Genomic DNA, 17899 nt, shown 5'->3' with positions numbered 1-17899 from the left:
AAAATCTCATTTACAACTGCACCCAAAATAGTAAGATATCTAGGAATAAACCTCACTAAAAAGGTAAAAGATCTGTACTCTGAAAACTATAAAACACTGATGAAAGAAGTTGAAGAGCACACAAAGAAATGGAAAGATATTTCATGCTCAAGGATTGGAAGAACAAATATCAATAAAATGTCTATACTACCCAAAGAAATCTACACATTTTATTTTTTTCTTTCAAATTATCTATTCTTGTTTGTGAGGATTTTCTCCATTTTTAGCTGAAATTAAAGTGTTTCTACTCACAAAATGAGAATAATTTGTCTCTAATCCATAAAACAATTCCTTTTCCTAACCGAAATGAAGATAAGTAAATAGGTCTTATTTTGGTTTATGGAAAGCATTTAACTCCACATAGCTTATAGGGGAAATGAGCATATTTGAAAACAGCCACAAGGACTGAAGTAGAACATGGGATGGTAATGAGCAGAGTCACAGAACCTACTGAAGAGGTGTGTAGGGCCGGTCTCACTGGAACCTGTAAAGCCACATCCTTATATACTGATCTAGATTTCAGATTGCTCCTTTGGCAGATGTCCTTATTCTTCAAGGCACAAGGAACTGCCACTTCGGACTGAGCCCAGCATTTCGTATTGGAAATTCTTGGTGACAATACATCAATAAATCCAGGTTATTGACTACAATAAAGGTTTTTCCATCTTTACTACATGGCCGATGATAGCAATAGTGCACAGGTGAAAAAGCTTGGCAACAATACATTGTGAGTCTTGTCTGGCATATATTAGAACTTTAGATTTTTGGACTACTAATTGGGAGCTCCTATATTAAAATTTTCTGAAACCATCATTGCCTCTGTTATGTTTCTCTGTCATAATGAAGCTAACTCATATGATCCACAAAAAGTCCAGGATGTACCGTTTAATTAAGAGTTGGGGGGCGCCTGGGTGGCTCAGTCGGTAAAGCGTCTGACTTCAGCTCAGGTCATGATCTCACAGTCCGTGAGTTCGAGCCCCGCGTCGGGTTCTGTGCTGGCAGCTCGGAGCCTGGAGCCTGCTTCCGATTCTGTGTCTCCCTCTCTCTGCCCCTCCCCTGCTCATGCTCTGTCTCTCTCTGTCTCAAAAATAAATAAAAACATTTAAAAAATTCATTAAAAAAAAAAAAATCTACTGACGACTGTGCTCAGGCAAGCTCTGTGGGAAGGCAGATACACACTAACACAACTTCTGTTTAAAAAAAAAAAAAAAAAAAAAAAAAAAGAGTTGGCAGGTCCATCAGTCCTCAACAATTTCTCCAAATTTCACTGTTATTAAAAGGTCTTTATGGGACCCATCTTTCAAAACTTATTCAAAATAATTTCAGAGCAAGAGTCCTTATGCCAGGGTCAGTGGGAGATAGCAGTGTAGGCTGTGGCTGGTATGCCAGTGAGCCCAGCCACCTCCCAGAGGAACAGCCAGGCCACTGCCCGGACACCCATAGCCCTGTCAGCCAGGACACTAGAGAATGTGCTTCCTAGAGGAGCACACAAAGAAACACAGGTGGAGGAGCGAGCGCACGCAGCATGGTGCTCCTAGAGCATGCTACTGGCGAGTTAGTGACCCTGATGGAAGGCTTGCTGATGCACGCCTGAGGTCCTCCTAGTCCCCTGGTCCCTCCAGCTCTGGCCAACAGGAAAGTTCTGGCAGGTGGAGGCAGCAGCCTCAGCCACCTTGTTTGCTCCCCCACCATCCCTTGCAATCTACATATTTTTCAAATGTTTATTTATTTTTGAAAGAGACAGAGCATGAGCAGGGGAGGAACACAGAGAAAGGGAGACACAGAATCAGAAGCAGACTGCAGGCTCTGAGCTGACAGCACAGGGCCCCACATGGGGCTCAAACTCACCAGCCACGAGATTATGACCTTAGCCTAAGTCAGTGGCTTAACAACTGAGCCACCCAGGTGCCCCACAATCTACACATTTAATGCAATCCCTATCAAAATGCCAACAGCATTTTTCATAGAACTAAAACAAACAATCCTACAATTTGCATGGAATCACAAAAGACTTCCAAAATAGCCAAAGCAACCTTGAAAAAGAAAAAGCAAAGCTGGAGGCATCACAATTCTGGATTTCAATTTATATTACAAAGCTGTAGTAATCAAAACAGTATGATACTGGCACAAAAATAGACACACAGATCAATGGAACAGAAGAGATGATCCAGAAATAAACCCACCACTATATGGTCAATTAATCTTCAACAAAGCAAGAAAGAATGTCCAATGGGAAAAGGACAGTCTCTTCAAGAAATGATGCCAGGAAAACCAGAGAGCTACATGCAGAAGAATGAAATTGGACCACTTTCTTACACCAAACACAAAAATAAATTCAAAATGGATGAACTAAATGTGAGATCTGAAACCATAAAAATCCTAGAAGAGAGCACAGGCAGTAATTTCTCTAACATCAGCTATAGCAACTTGTTCAGATAGGTCCCCTGAGGCAAGGGAAACAAAAGCAAAAATAACTATTAGGACTACATCAAAATAAAAAGCTTCTGCACAGCAAAGGAAACAATCAACAAAACTAAAAGGCAACCTATGGAATGGGAGAAGATATTTGCAAATGACATATCAGATAAAGGGTTAGTATCAAAACACATGAAGAACTTATATGACTGAACACCCCCCAAAATAATAATAATCCTATTAAAAATGAACAGAAGACTTGGACAGACATTCCTCCAAAGAAGACGCACAGATAGCCAACAGATGCATGAAAAGATGCTCAACATCACTCATCATCTGCGAAATGCAAAACAAAACCACAATGAGATATCACATCATACCTGTCAGAATGGTTAACATCAAGAACGTAAGAAACAAGTGTTGACAAGGATATGGACTAATAGGAACCCTTATGCACTGTTGGTGGGAAAGCAAACTGTTGCAGCCACTGTGGAAGACATTATAGAGGTTCCTCAAAACATTAAAAATAGAACCACCATATGATCCAGTAATTCCACTACTGGGTATTTACCCAAAGAATATGAAAACATTAATCAAAAATATATACATACCTCAATGTTTATTGCAGCATTATTTACAATAGCCAAATTATGGAAGGAGGCCAAGTATTCACTGATGGATGAATGGATAAAGAAGATGTGGTATGGGGCGCCTGGCTGGCTTAGTTGGTAGAGTGTGCAACTCTTGATCTCAGATAGTGGTAAGCAAAATAAGTCAGTCAAAGAAAGACAAATACCACATGATTTTACTCTTATGTAGAATTTAAGAAACAAAACAAATGAGCAAAGGGGGAAAAAAAGAGAGAAAAAGGCAAACCAAGAAACAGACTCTTAGCTATAGAGAACAAACTAATGATTACCAGAGGAGAGCTGGGTAGGGGGATGGGTGAAATAGATGATGGGGACTGAGAGACATTTATCTTGGGGTGCTTGGGTGGCTCAGTTGGTTAAGCGCCTGACTCTTGGTTTTGGCTCATGTCATGATCTCACAGTTCTTAAGTTGAAACCCTGCATCAGCCTCTGCACTAGTGGTGCTTTGGATCCTCATGTGCTCTCTCTCTCTGCCCCTCCCCTGCTCATTCCCTCTCTCTCTCTCTCTCTCTCTCTCTCTCTCTCTCCCTCTCTCTCTCTCTCTCTCAAAACAAATTAAAAAAAAAAACATTAAGAAGAGTCACTGGGGTACTTGGGTGGCTTAGTCAGTTAAATGTCTGACTCTTGATCTCAACTGAGGTCATGATCTCACAGTGAGTTTAAGCCCTGCATCGGGCTCTGTGCTGGCAGCACGGAGCCTACCTGGGAGACCCTGTCTTGGTAAGTACTGAGTAACCTATGGAATTGCTAAATCACTATAGTGTACACATGAAACTAATATAACACTCTATGTTAAGTATACTGGAATCAAAATTGAAAAAAAAAAACTATAATGAGATACAACCTCACACCAATTACTACATTTTGGATAACAATGCCAGAAAATCCCAGAAAATAACAAGTGTTGGAGAGCATGTGGAGGAATTGAAACCATTCTGCATTCTTTTATTTTTAATTATTTTTAATGTTTATTTATTTTTGAGAGAGACAGAGACAGAGACAGAGCATGAGCGGAAGAGGGGCAGAGAGCGGAAGAGGGGCAGGTTCCAGGATCTAAGCTGTCAGCACAGAGCCCAACATGGGGCTTGAACCCACGAGCCGCAAGATCATGACCTGAGCCAAGTCAGATGCTTAACCGACTAAGCCACCCAAGAGCCCATGAAAGCATTCTGTATTCTTGATGGGAATATACAGATGCTGTGGAAAAGAGAATAAAGGTGCCTCAAAAAATTAACAATAGAATTACCATATAACCCAGTAATTCTACTTCTAGATATACACCAAAAGAATTGAAAACAGGGCCTCAAAAATATATTGGCACACTCATGTTCAGAGCAGCGTTATCCACAATAGCTAAAATGTGGGAGCACCTAGGTGGCTCAGTCAGTTAAGCATCTGACTTCGGCTCAGGTCATGAGCTCTTGGTTCATGGGTTTAAGCCCCACATTGGGCTCTGTGCTGACAGCTCAGAGCCTGGAGCCAGCTTTGGATTCTGTGTCTCCCTCTCTCCCTGCCTCTCCCCTGTTCACTCTCTGTCTCTCTCTGTCTCTGTCTCTCAAAAATAAGTAAACATTAAAAAAAATAGCTAAAATGTGGAAGCAACTCAAGTGTCCATTGAAGAATGAATAGATAAGTAAAATGTGATAATTCATACAATGGAATATTATTCAGCCTTAAAAACAATGAATTTTCTGAACTATGCTGCAATATGGGTAAACCTGGAGGACATTATGCCAAGTAAAATAAATCAACCACAGAAAGACAAATACTGATTGATTCCACTTGTACGAGGGACTTAGATTAGTCAAAATCATGGAGACAGAATGAAGAATGGTAGCTGTCAGTGAAAAGAGGAGTTATTGTTTAATAAGGATAGAGTTTCAGTTTTACAAGATGAAAGTCGTAGAGATACGGATGGTGGTGACGGTTGCACAACATTATGAGTGTATCTAATGCCACTTAATTGTACAATTAAAATGGGTAGGAGCCCCTCAACTAGTTCTGAGGCTGCAGAATAGTGATTTTCTACCATACTAATTATATATATGTATGTAGTGTCGGTGTGTGTGTGTGTGTGTGTGTGTGTGTGTATAAACATTTTTACCTACTAGCTAAAATACTTCTGTGAAGAGAAACTTTCCCTTATCCATTATTTGGTTACTTAACAGTGTGCTTTGTTTAGGGAGGGCACGAAGAACACCTGACTCTTTCCTTTTCAAAATAATGATTTAGCTCCCAAGGATCTTCCCTGGTTATCAATTAATTGTTTTTATTATGATTATGAACTCACAGATTTAAATATATATGATGGTTTTTAATGTATTGCAGTTCTTGTTGATGACAAAATCATCTCGCATTTTATATATCTGTGCCTCTGCAGGTTGGCTCCGGAGTCATTTGGCACAACCCAAAGAGGTGTTTGATAACTTCTTTACTCTCTTGCATGACAAGATGTCCCAGCTCACCTTTTAAAGTTTCCTGCCCAGACTTGGAATTGTCATTTCTCCTAAGTGGAAAATGATATTTGGAGCCTTCCAGTTTTTATATTGCATCTAATTCAAGGCAAAAACCATGACTCTGGCCTGGATTCAGCCTGTGGCTAGTCTGGTCCTGACCTCTGGCCAGACTTAAGTAATAGCAAAGAGAAAGGATGGATCATAAAGATTTTTTTTTCAATTGTTTTTATTGTGGTAAAATACACATGACAAAATTTACCATCCTACCCATTCCACAGCACTGGGATTTAAAGTACAGTCTTTAAGCATCAGAGTGTCTTATAGACAAGTGCTGCCTGTGCCATTTATCAGTCATTTGCATGGAAAAAATAACGTAACCTCTTGAAGCTTAGGCTTCTTCACCTATAAAATGGTAATACTAATGGCAACTATCTCATAGAGTTGTAAGGATTAAGATAATGGACACTAAACACTTAGCTCATTGCCTAACTTATAGTACATAAACAATAAGGGTTATTTTTATAATCTTCATCATTGAAGAATTATGCTGAATGACTAAATGAATAACTAGAACTAATCTGCTAAAAATATTAAATATGAACTATTCTGGGCACTGGAGCTGGTGCAGAAGGTACAAAAATGAGTAAGACGTGACCTATACACTTGGACTTTTGCCTTTTCAAACAGAAGTCCTACATGTCTTAACCCCAAGGAATACTAACTAGCAAGGATGTCAAGGCCCTTCTAACAATCTGCTGGGAAGAACTTTTAGAGTGGAAAGCCATCATCCATTCTTCTTTCATACAGAAACTGGCTACGGGGTGGATGATGTTCACTGTCATGATAGTGTCTTTTACATTATTGAATCACTTTGGAATCATTAAAACAGACTTTGGCTACCTTTGTCTGACTCTCTTCTGCTGTTCCTCTTTTCCAATCACAAGGTTTCCTTCTGCTCCATATACCTCCCGAAGATCAAAAGATGGATGTATTCATCAGTATGACTTGGACAGGGAAGAAAATAAGCAAACAAGCTTGCCAGAATGTTAAGAGAACAAGTACTCCCTCATTAGAGAGGAGACAACTGACCTACTTAAAAGCCGAGATTCGAATGACTAATGCAGTACAGACAGTTCCCACCTTATAAACACTCAACTTACAAATGACCTGCCCCAGCCCCATCCTAGGAAACTGCTGTCACCATGTGAACCACCAAGTGCAGCAACGGGGGAGGGGTGGTGGGGAATGAAGACTTTATAGAATCAGGGAGTTTAAAATAAAAGAAAAATATTGAGACAAGGATAGCATGGTTTCCCAACTATATCTCAAGTTACTCACTTAACTCTATTTACTCCCTAAAATACCATAGAAAGCCATGGGTTAGCAAACAGGGTTTTTAAAAAAGATGGCAGTTTTTGCAATGCTCTATTATTTTGGGGCTAATTTTTCACTAATGATAGGAGAGATTCTTAATGTCAGTATTTTTAGTAAGATACAAAGACTGCCCTTACTTCACCAACCACAGCACCCCAGGCACAGCATCCTGAACAATGAACATTCACTTGTAAGTACAATTCACAGCCACCGTGTGTAGGAAACTAAACCACCATTTGTGCATGTAATACTATAGGAAAGGAACCTCCTGGAGTTCTTATTTTGGGGGAGGTGTCTCTAAGATGAATGACATAAACTTGAGACAGTCCTCAGCAAAGCCTACCCCCTGGCAGAAGGCCAAATGAAGTAAGAGAAAGAGGCCAACAGACAAAGAGAAGCTGATCTAAAAAAGTATATAAGGAAACAGAGAAAGAGAAAGAAAAATCCTGCTGACATCATTTGAACTACAAATTATGTACTTCCTAGTTACATAAGCCAATATAGTCTTGACATGCTTAATATACTCTGAATTGTGTTTCTTGTCCCATATAAACAAAAGCCCTAAAATAGTTTCATTTGCAGACCTGCTGGTCTCCTCCCTGACCACTGCAGGCATCCACCTGGTTTCCCAGATATTGACCTCTCTGCCTCAGGGCCTTGTCTCCCAAGGGGAGCTAGAGTAGTAATATTGGCCTGTGTTCCCCAGATCAGCTTCTCTCCCTGGATCTGGCCTATGAAGGGGGAATACTATACCTCCAGATGCAACACCCCTTCCTTAATTATGTGATCTATGCCCTCCTTTTCCTCCTGTGATGTTGGATACACCTTGAACAGTACTAAATATAATTCCAAATATTTCTCAACAGCTTTTGAAAACAGTGGAAATATCACTGGAGGGTCACAAAAGCTGAGTTGCAAATATTTACATTGGTAGAATAAGTGAAGTTTAACAGTGCAATTCTATGTGTAATCAATGGGCATTTGTTTATTTCATTTCAGGTTTTAGTTAAGGTTTTTGCCAATTTTATTTCAATGTAGTTTGTGTAGTCATTTCCTAGAAATTATATGACCTTCTAGGATCTTTTTAGATTTTTTTTTACATTTTGTTACAAGGGGGAAAAATAAGATAAAAAAATAAAATAAAATAAAAATAAAAGGTCACATTTAATTCTACCTTCCTAAAATAAGTATTTCCTTCCAGTTTGCATCTAATGTATTTATTTTAAGTCAGAAAACCAATTTTTTCTTTCTAAAGCTCCGCCATATATTTCCAGTGGGTGCTGATGGTCACTTACCACATGCACACCAGGTTGTTCATGTAGCAGGCAAACCAGGCCGGAGAGGTACACTGGGATGGCTCAATCTTGCTGCTAGTATTGATAACTTCCTGCTTCAGTTCGTCTACAATTACCTTGCCTTCTAAGTCCCAGATCTTGATTCTGGGGCCTGTGGCAACATAGAGCCAATATTAGTTAGGATTGAAGCACAGGGCATTGATGATGTCCCCACCGTCTAGAGTATAGAGGTCCTACAGCATGGACCTGGCCATCCTTGCTTCTAAGAAGCACAGAGGGATCCATCTGGAGAGACAATCACAGTGTTCAGGTAGCCTGTGTGGCCAGTGTGATTGGTCTTCAGCTTGCGGTTTGCTTGGTTCCATACCTTGACCAGATTGTCCCAGCCACAGAAGACAATGATGGGATTGCTTCTATTGGATGTAAAGCAGACGCAAGACACCCACTCCAAATGGCTCTCATCCTGGACAGTGTATTTGCATACACCCAGAGTATTCCACTGCTTGATGGTTTTATCTCGGAAGCCAGAGAGTTCTGGGTTACCAGAAGAGAAGGCCCCACTCAGCACATCCTTGTGTGGCCTACAAATCTGTGTGTGGTGGTACACACTGTGAGGTCCCAAAGCCAAAGTGTTCTATCCCAGGAGCCTGAGAGGGCAAACTGCCCATATGAGGGTATGACCACATCACTAACAAAGTGGGTATGACCCTAAAGAACATGCTGTGGGATGCCCTAGTTAGTTTCATCCCTGGTCAGCTTCCACATGATAATGGTCTTATCTCAAGAGGCAGATAGTATCATGTCCGGGAACTGGGAAGTGGTGGCAATCTGGGTCATCCAGCCATTGTGGCCCTTGAGGATGCCACGAAATGTCATCAGCTCAGTCATGGAGGCAGCAAGTGCAGGTGTCTCCACAATGATGAAGATGAAGTGGGATGGCTCAGCATGGGGCCCTGCTGAGGAAGAGAGAACCGCATCTAATGTATTTCTGTTTTCCACACGTGAAATCCCAGTAATACAATTGTCTTTTTGCTTTTTTACTTATATTGAAAAATAAAAGCTTTTCTCCATATCTGATCTTCATAAATATAACTTAATAGATGTATATGTAATATAAGTATAAAAATATAATTTAATAATTCTATTCCTTCTAATAGATGTATAATTTACATGATATTCATAATTTATATTATCTAATTGTTAGGCATTTTAATTTTTTCCCAATGGAAAGTGGAATTATTGGGTCAAAAATCTATGAACAGCTCTTCCTTCATATTATGCAAAATCCATTCTCAAAAGTATTATTCCAAGTCACTCCACTGGCCAAGTGTGGATGTTTGGCCAAGTGTGGATGCGTATTGATGTTTCACGTATTATGCAAGATGTCCTGGCTTCAATATTATCTTCTTATTTTTTTTCTTCTTATATAACAGATATTACATGTTACCTTTTAGTATAGATCATATAAATTAAAATCTGAATTTCAGAAAGAATAACTAAGTCTTAAGAGAGGAGACTAAAATGAAAGATTGCAAGTATGTAAGTTTCCTATTCCTAAATCTTTTTAAAGTTAACATTATTAATGTATACTATTTATAATCCTTTCCCATCTTCTAGACACTGTAACTTACAGAGAAGAATGTAATCTTGCATGGGCATACTATTACCAGTAAAGATTCTGGTTTCACGGAGCATTAAAACAAATATGCAAATCCATCATTTTGTACCCCACCAAAAAATGGATATACCCTGTAAAAGACAAAACTATAAGGATAAAAGTCAGAGAAGGCAAAATATAGAGAGTTCCTTTGAGAAGTTTTACACAGTCACAAAGAAGAGGAATTAAAATTTATGAACCAATATCTTTCAAAAATATCTCATGTTTTTCTGACATTTGATGTATCTTGCTTCCCTTTTCCAAGGTCTGAATCTTTCCTTAAGACAAGTATCCAAGCTGTAAATCTCCAGGGTGCTTTACTTAGGAAGCAGCAACAGGCTGAAGTGGACTATGTGGCCCTTGACGTGGACGCTGGAACCATCTTTAAGTCTGAAATTTAGCCAAGAATGAGGAGTAGCTCTGGGCTCAACTTGGGACAATGAAGACTGAAATGACAGACATTTAAACAGTTGTGGTCGGACTGCAAAGACCAGCAGTCCTAAAATAGATAGGATGCAAAGTTGACAGACTACAACTCTTTGCTTGTTTATCAGAGAAATGTATGTAGTCTTCATAAAAGCAATGGAATGGCACCACATATCTAGCTATATGATGATCATATTCCAAATGCCATACTCTAAGCTCTTGGATTTACAATTCACCCCTATGTTTTTGTTGTTAAGTACATATAACAGCAAAAAAGCAGGCTAAAAAAAAAGCCCATTTCTAACCCAAGTTAATCTACAAGAATATTGAAAGGCAAATATATTGTTTAGTGCAAATATATTGAAGTGTTTAGTGCATTCAACCCTTCATTCATTCGAGTTTTTACTGAGTACCTATTAAGCTTTAAAAATTCAGTGATGATTGTTTAACATAGTGTTGGAAGTTCTAGCATCAGCAATCAGACAACAAAAGGAAATCAAAGGCATCAAAATTGGCAAAGATGAAGTTAAGCTTTCACTTTTTGCAGATGACATGATATTATACATGGAAAATCCGATAGACTCCACCAGAAGTCTGCTAGAACTGATGCATGAATTCAGCAAAGTTGCAGGATACAAAATCAATGTACAGAAATCAGTTGCATTCTTATACACTAACAATGAAGCAACAGAAAGACAAAGAAACTGATCCCATTCACAATTGCACCAAGAAGCATAAAATACCTAGGAATAAATCTAACCAAAGATGTACAAGATCTGTATGCTGAAAACTATAGAAAGCTCATGAAGGAAATTGAAGAAGATATAAAGAAATGGAAAAACATTCCGTGCTCATGGATTGGAAGAATAAATATTGTCAAAATGTCAATACTACCCGAAGCTATCTACACATTCAATGCAATCCCAATCAAAATTGCACCAGCATTCTTCTCAAAACTAGAACAAGCAATCCTAAAATTCATAGGGAACCACAAAAGGCCCCGAATAGCCAAAGTAATTTTGAAGAAGAAGACCAAAGCAGGAGGCATCACAATCCCAGACTTTAGCCTCTACTACAAAGCTGTCATCATCAAGACAGCATGGTATTGGCACAAAAACAGACACATAGACCAATGGAATAGAATAGAAACCCCAGAACTAGACCCACAAACGTATGGCCACCTAATCTTTGACAAAGCAGGAAAGAATATCCAATGGAAAAAAGACAGTCTCTTTACCAAATGGTGCTGGGAGAACTGGACAGCAACATGCAGAAGATTGAAACTAGACCACTTTCTCACACCATTCACAAAAATAAACTCAAAATGGATAAAGGACCTGAATGTGAGACAGGAAACCATCAAAACCCTAGAGGAGAAATCAGGAAAAGACCTCTCTGACCTCAGCCATAGCAATTTCTTACTTGACACATCCCCAAAGGCAAGGGAATTAAAAGCAAAAATGAACTACTGGGACCTTATGAAGATAAAAAGCTTCTGCACAGCAAAGGAAACAACCAACAAAACTAAAAGGCAACCAACGGAACGGGAAAAGATATTTGCAAATGACCTATCGGACAAAAGGCTAGTATCCAAAATCTATAAAGAGCTCACCAAACTCCACACCCAAAACACAAATAATCCGGTGAAGAAATGGGCAGAAAACATGAATAGACACTTCTCTAAAGAAGACATCCGGATGGCCAACAGGCACATGAAAAGATGCTCAACGTTGCTCCTCATCAGGGAAATACAAATCAAAACCACACTCAGATATCACCTCACGCCAGTCAGAGTGGCCAGAATGAACAAATCAGGAGGCTATAGATGCTGGCGAGGATGTGGAGAAACGGGAACCTTCTTGCACTGTTGGTGGGGATGCAAATTGGTGCAGCCACTCTGGAAAACAGTGTGGAGGTTCCTCAGAAAATTAAAAATAGACCTACCCTATGACCCAGCAATAGCACTGCTAGGAATTTACCCAAGGGATACAGGAGTACTGATGCATAGGGGCACTTGTACCCCAATGTTTATAGCAGCACTCTCAACAATAGCCAAATTATGGAAAGAGCCTAAATGTCCATCAACTGATGAATGGATAAAGAAATGGTGGTTTATATACACAATGGAGTACTACGTGGCAATGAGACAGAATGAAATATGGCCCTTTGTAGCAACATGGATGGAACTGGAGAGTGTGATGCTAAGTGAAATAAGCCATACAGAGAAAGACAGATACCATATGGTTTCACTCTTATGTGGATCCTGAGAAACTTAACAGAAACCCATGGGGGAGGGGAAGGAAAAAAAAGAAAAGAAGTTAGAGTGGAAGAGAGCCAAAGCATAAGAGACTCTTAAAAACTGAGAACAAACTGAGGGTTGATGGGGGTGGGAGGGAGGGGAGGGTGGGTGATGGGTATTGAGGAGGGCACCTTTTGGGATGAGTGTTGTATGGAAACCAATTTGACAATAAACTTCATATATTGAAATAAATAAATAAATAAATAGAGACTGCTTTCCAAGTTAAAAAAAAAAAAGAAATTCAGTGATGAATAAAGGTCTTTGCCCTCTGGAAACATACACTTTCAGAGGTGGAACAAAAGGGAGAAGACAAATATAATGATTATAATTAACTAAACTAATAAGTATAATTTATGTAACAGAAGATTGTGTGAAGTTCCTGAAGATCACATAAGGAACTGAAATGGAGGGTGATGAAGTTGAGGAGGTGAGAAAATCTTAAACAAGATGGCTCTTTGCACTTTACAGCGCCTATCATTTCAAAGACTTATGCCTGTCCTCTCTTCTTCCTCTGGTCTCTATCAGCCTCCAGCTGCTGCAAAGTCCCCACTCCATATGCACATACAGTACAGTCACACATATGCACTCCCCTTTTCTGATGACCTCAAGACATGGCTCAGTATTATGAGATTAGAAAATCCTACTTAAAAAAAATTTTTAATGTTTATTTATTTTTGAGACAGAGACAGAGTGTGAGGGGGGAAGGGGCAGAGAGAGAGAGAGAGAGAGAGAGAGAGAGAGAGAGAGAGAGACACACAGAACCTAAAACAGGCTCCAGGCTCTGAGCTGTCAGCACAGAGCCCTATGCGGGGCTCAAACTCACAAACCACAAGATCATGACCTGAGCTGAAGTTGGACACTTAACCAACTGAGCCACGCAGCTGCCCCAGAAAATCCTACTTTAAAGACATTGCAAGGATGCCTGCTGGGTGGCTCACTCAGTTGGGCAACCGACCCTTGACTTCGGCTCAGGTCACAATCTCACAGACTGTGAGTTCGAGCCCCATGTTGGGCTCTGTGCTGACTGACAGTGCAGAGCCTGTTTGAGATTCTCTTTCTCTGTGCCCCTCCCCTTCTCATGCCCCCTCTGTCTCTCTCAAAATAAATAAATAAACTTAAAAAAAAAAAGAAAGAAACTGCAGGCTATAGGTACTCCTAGTGGCCCCAAATGATACTTGATTATTGGAACTTCAGCTTGACAGGTTTGTTTTTTTTTTCCAATCACCATTATAATCTCTCATAGCACATTCACCAAAAAACCATGGGACAAAGAACATTTGAGAGAAAGAGTAGCTGGCTTTTAAAACAAAGAGAGAAAAACTTGTGGATAGGAAAGGAGCCTCAGCACTCACAAAGCCCTTGTCTACAACACCACCATTTATACTCACTGTCTTCCATTGAAAGTCCCTATCAGTTCACTACCAACCTGGACAGTGTGGAATTTGACTCTCCTGAGGTTAAAAGTAGCTTAAGTCTACTGCAAGTCTCTGGGAGAAGGTTCAGGAAGCCCAGCAATGGGGATCACACCAACTAAATATATCTCACCTGGGATAGAAGAGTGAGGAGGAGTGGCAAGTTCCAGGCTTTGACTCCCACACACTCCCACCTGTGTGCTTGATTAATGAGTGAAGGCAGGCATACATTAATGACCAGCATGGCCTTCTTGTCTTAAATGAAAACCAAGAGTCATGGTGTAGTTCTGTAACTCTGCCCCAAGGTACAGGTCTTAGTATTTTTTACTTTTGGCAAAACTTCAGATAAAATGAAGTCATAGAAAAGAGCTCAAAGATGCCATAGAATCTTGCTGAATCTGGCCACAGCTTAAAGAGATACACATGAGGTCTCCTTAATTGGACTCACTCAGTATAATTTAATCTTAGTGAGGAAGCAAATGAATAACAGGTTCAGTTTTTTTAAATACTATGCAGTCACCAAGAAAGAACTGCAGTTGAATTTAATCCCATTAATTACCTGGAGGGCTTGTTAAAAGTAAGATTTATCCAGAATCCTTGGATTCTTATACGGTCTGGTAAATCCACTGATATACAGGCACAAAAACCATGTCTTCACTCAAAGAAATAAATGCCAAAGTGTGATATTTGGGGCTTTAGCATTTAGTTGGAGCGGTCCTAATGACAGCCTCTGACCTCACATCTAGACAGGTTTTTTTATTAAATCTATGTAAGGTTAGCACTGCTGGTTGAGAGGTTTCATTATGCAGCTGCCGCTGATATCAACATTTATTGGTCATTTGTAGGCTATGTATAGATTCTGAGTTGGTTTATAGACCACTAAAAGACCAAACACTAATTTAGAGCAGCGGGATAAAAATGTAATTAAGAAGATTTTTTAAAACGTGTCATTCCCAAGCAAAGCAGCCACCCCAGTGGTGCCTGGCTTACAGTTGCCAGAGGATCTGCTGCTGTGTCTTGGGCCATGTGGGTTCGTGTTAAAGAGCCCATATGGTATGATGCTCATTTTCGGCATTCTAGGCAAACAGCAGGTGGGCTGCTTTCTGACTGTCTTAACAGGCAAAACCACAACAAACTCCAAGTTTTGGCAGGTCATGTAAATCCAGGAGAAGAATGGAAGGGCACTGAAGGCAAAATAAGCACTTCCTATATGATGATGATGTGATGGTGAGAATATTCTAGTGGTGCGGTATTTCAGATTATTAAATAAATGTATTTGTATTCACAGTTAGCTCTAGTTCCTAACAGACTTGTAACTGTCATATCAAGAGCCATGTAGTGTCTTTATCACGTAGAGATTTTACCTCTCTGTCATCCAAGTTGAGAAATGAGGTTTAGTGGCATAAACATAGTCCCTATAGACAAGAAGATGAAGGAGAAAGCCTGTCTTGATCAGTACCTGGAAATCATGGGTAAGAGTGGTGGCAGGGAGAAGTAAGCTGTTTGACATGAATTGACTGGCCTGGGGGCAGGGGTTATTACATAAGTTTGAATAAAAAGCCAAAATCAAAGGAGTTTTTGACCTACTCCCATATGGAATCTTGGAATGAGACCTCCATGCAAAGGACTCTGGCAACCTCTGACTAGGGGTAGGGTGGATGGGTTGAACAAAAGTATAAGAAATGACAGTGCTCTTTGCTCCCTATGGTCTGTGCATGGTGTGCAAAGAATCCAAAAAGGTCCTATGTGCCCTGGTGAGAGTCTGGGGAGAGGCTGGGAAGACCACTGGACTTACAGAGACCTGGAGTGGGTAAAGGAGGCCTGCAAGTTCAAGACTTTCAATGACTGGAGGCAATGTCAAGTCACCAACAGACAGCAGCACCAACAGACCACTGTTCACTAAAAGATCAAATGGAACTAATTTTCCTGTAATGGATGCCAGCGCAGACTAAACCATCCTTCCCATAGCAAGTCTAGTGAAGATAACATGAAAATTTCCTCTGTCACCAGGAAACCTCATAAGCTTTCTCCCTACACAGAGAAACCATCTGTGAGATAGTAGAAAATATATATATTGGTGTCTGTCCTCAGCTCCTGGAACAGAGCTCCTAAAACCCTTGTGATTTCCTAAGTGATAAGAGCACTGAGAGTATCTTTTGTTCTAATATTTGGTCTTTCACCTCATACTCATAAATCCCTTGGGATTTTCTGGGTGATAGCAATATCTTTTATTCTAATAAGGTGACTCTCGATGGGCTCTTGAATGGGTAGCTGGTCATCAGCAAGACCAAATCATGATTACAGGCTTGGAATTTCCAGTCCCACACCTCCCATTCTCCAGAGAGGAAAGAGGGGGCTGAAAACGGAGTTAATAATCCATCATGCCTACCTGAGGAAGCCTCCATAAAAATCCCACAAGTATGGGGTTTGGAGGGCTTCCAAGGTGATAAGCACATGGAGGTGCTGGGGGAGCGGCTTGCCAGAGAGAGCACAGAAGCTCCATGCTCCTTCCCACATACCTTTCCCTACACAGGCATCTCCTCCATTTGGATGTCCACCTGAATCCTTTATATATCCTTTCACAATAAGCTGCTAAACAATAAGTAAACTGTTTTCCTGACTTCTGTGAGCCACGCTAGCAAATTAATTGATGCCAAGGAGGGTGTCATAAGAACTTCTCATTTATAGTCAATGGGTCAGCAGTACAGGTGACAACCTGAGCTCTCAACTGATGTGTGAAGCAGGGTAGGGACAGTTATGGGGTTGAACCCTTAACCTATAAGAGCTGATGCTATCTCTAGGTGGAGTGTCAGACTCTAGTTAAATTGTAGGACATCCAGGTGGTGTTGCAGGGGATTGCTTGGTGGGGGAGAACTCCCACACAGCTGTGTCAGAAGTGTTGTTAGTGTGGGAGCAGTGTGAGAGGAAAAGAGATGCACAGAAGGAAGATACGTTTTCTTTATAATATCTTTGGGGAAAAGAGGTTAAGGGAAGGGGGCAATAGCTCCATTATGAAGATGGATGTTTGGCCAAATACTTCTTTGGGAGTCTTTTAAAACCAGAAGAAAGTAATATGGTTTCTTTCACCCCCAAAAGCAGCCCTATGCTCTCTAGCAGTGGGTTATGAGAAAGATCTCTTTTAGGAAGTGACTACATTTTCTTTGCACATCGAGGTAGAATGTATAAATCTGCTACCCTGGCATGATAACTAACATTTATTTCGTGTTTGCTATATGCCAGGTACTTACTGTGCAAAGTGTTCTATAAACATTATTTAATCTTCACTGTATAATAACCACTATTATTACCCTCTTTTTACAGTTGAAGAAATTGAGGCACAGAAAGATTAAGTAACTTTCTCAAAGTCAGTGATGAGGTGAGGATATGAACTCAAGCACTCAAGATGTCGAACCCATACTCTTTTTTAATTTTTTTTTAATGTTTAGTTTTTTTGTGAGAGAGAGAAAGGGAGAGAGTGAGTGGTGAAGGGGCCAAGAGAGAGGGAGACACAGAATCTGAAGCAGGCTCCAGGCTCTGAGCTATCAGCACAGAACCCAATGTGGGGCTCGAACCCATGAACCATGAGATCATGACCTGAGTGGAAGTCAGACGCTTAACCTACTGAGCCACCCAAGCACCCCTAGAACCCATACTCTTTTTTTTTTTAACTTACATCCAATTTAGTTAGCACATAGTGCAACAATGATTTCAGGAGTAGATTCCAGGGATTCATCCCCTATGTATAACATCCAGTGCTCATCCCAACAAGTGTCTTCCTTAATGCCCTTATCCATTTAGCCCACCCCGCTCCATAACCCCTCCAGCAACCCTCTGTTTGTTCTCTGTATTTGAGAGTCTCTTATGTTTTGTCCCCCT

At 40.3% G+C, this 17899-nt stretch overlaps 2 pseudogenes; both read right to left on the bottom strand.

The window, feature by feature from the left end:
* Window positions 1-376: 376 nt before the first annotated feature.
* Window positions 377-1731, bottom strand: LOC122201794 (annotated as a pseudogene).
* A 6494-nt stretch (window positions 1732-8225) lies between these two features.
* LOC122201793 lies at window positions 8226-9126 on the bottom strand (annotated as a pseudogene).
* Between the last annotated feature and the right edge of the window lie 8773 nt (window positions 9127-17899).

Source organism: Panthera leo, chromosome D2, assembly GCF_018350215.1.
Source record: "Panthera leo isolate Ple1 chromosome D2, P.leo_Ple1_pat1.1, whole genome shotgun sequence".
Lineage (NCBI taxonomy): Eukaryota > Metazoa > Chordata > Mammalia > Carnivora > Felidae > Panthera > Panthera leo.
Note: the sequence above shows the minus strand (reverse complement) of the source record. Positions and strands in the feature narration are given on the sequence as shown.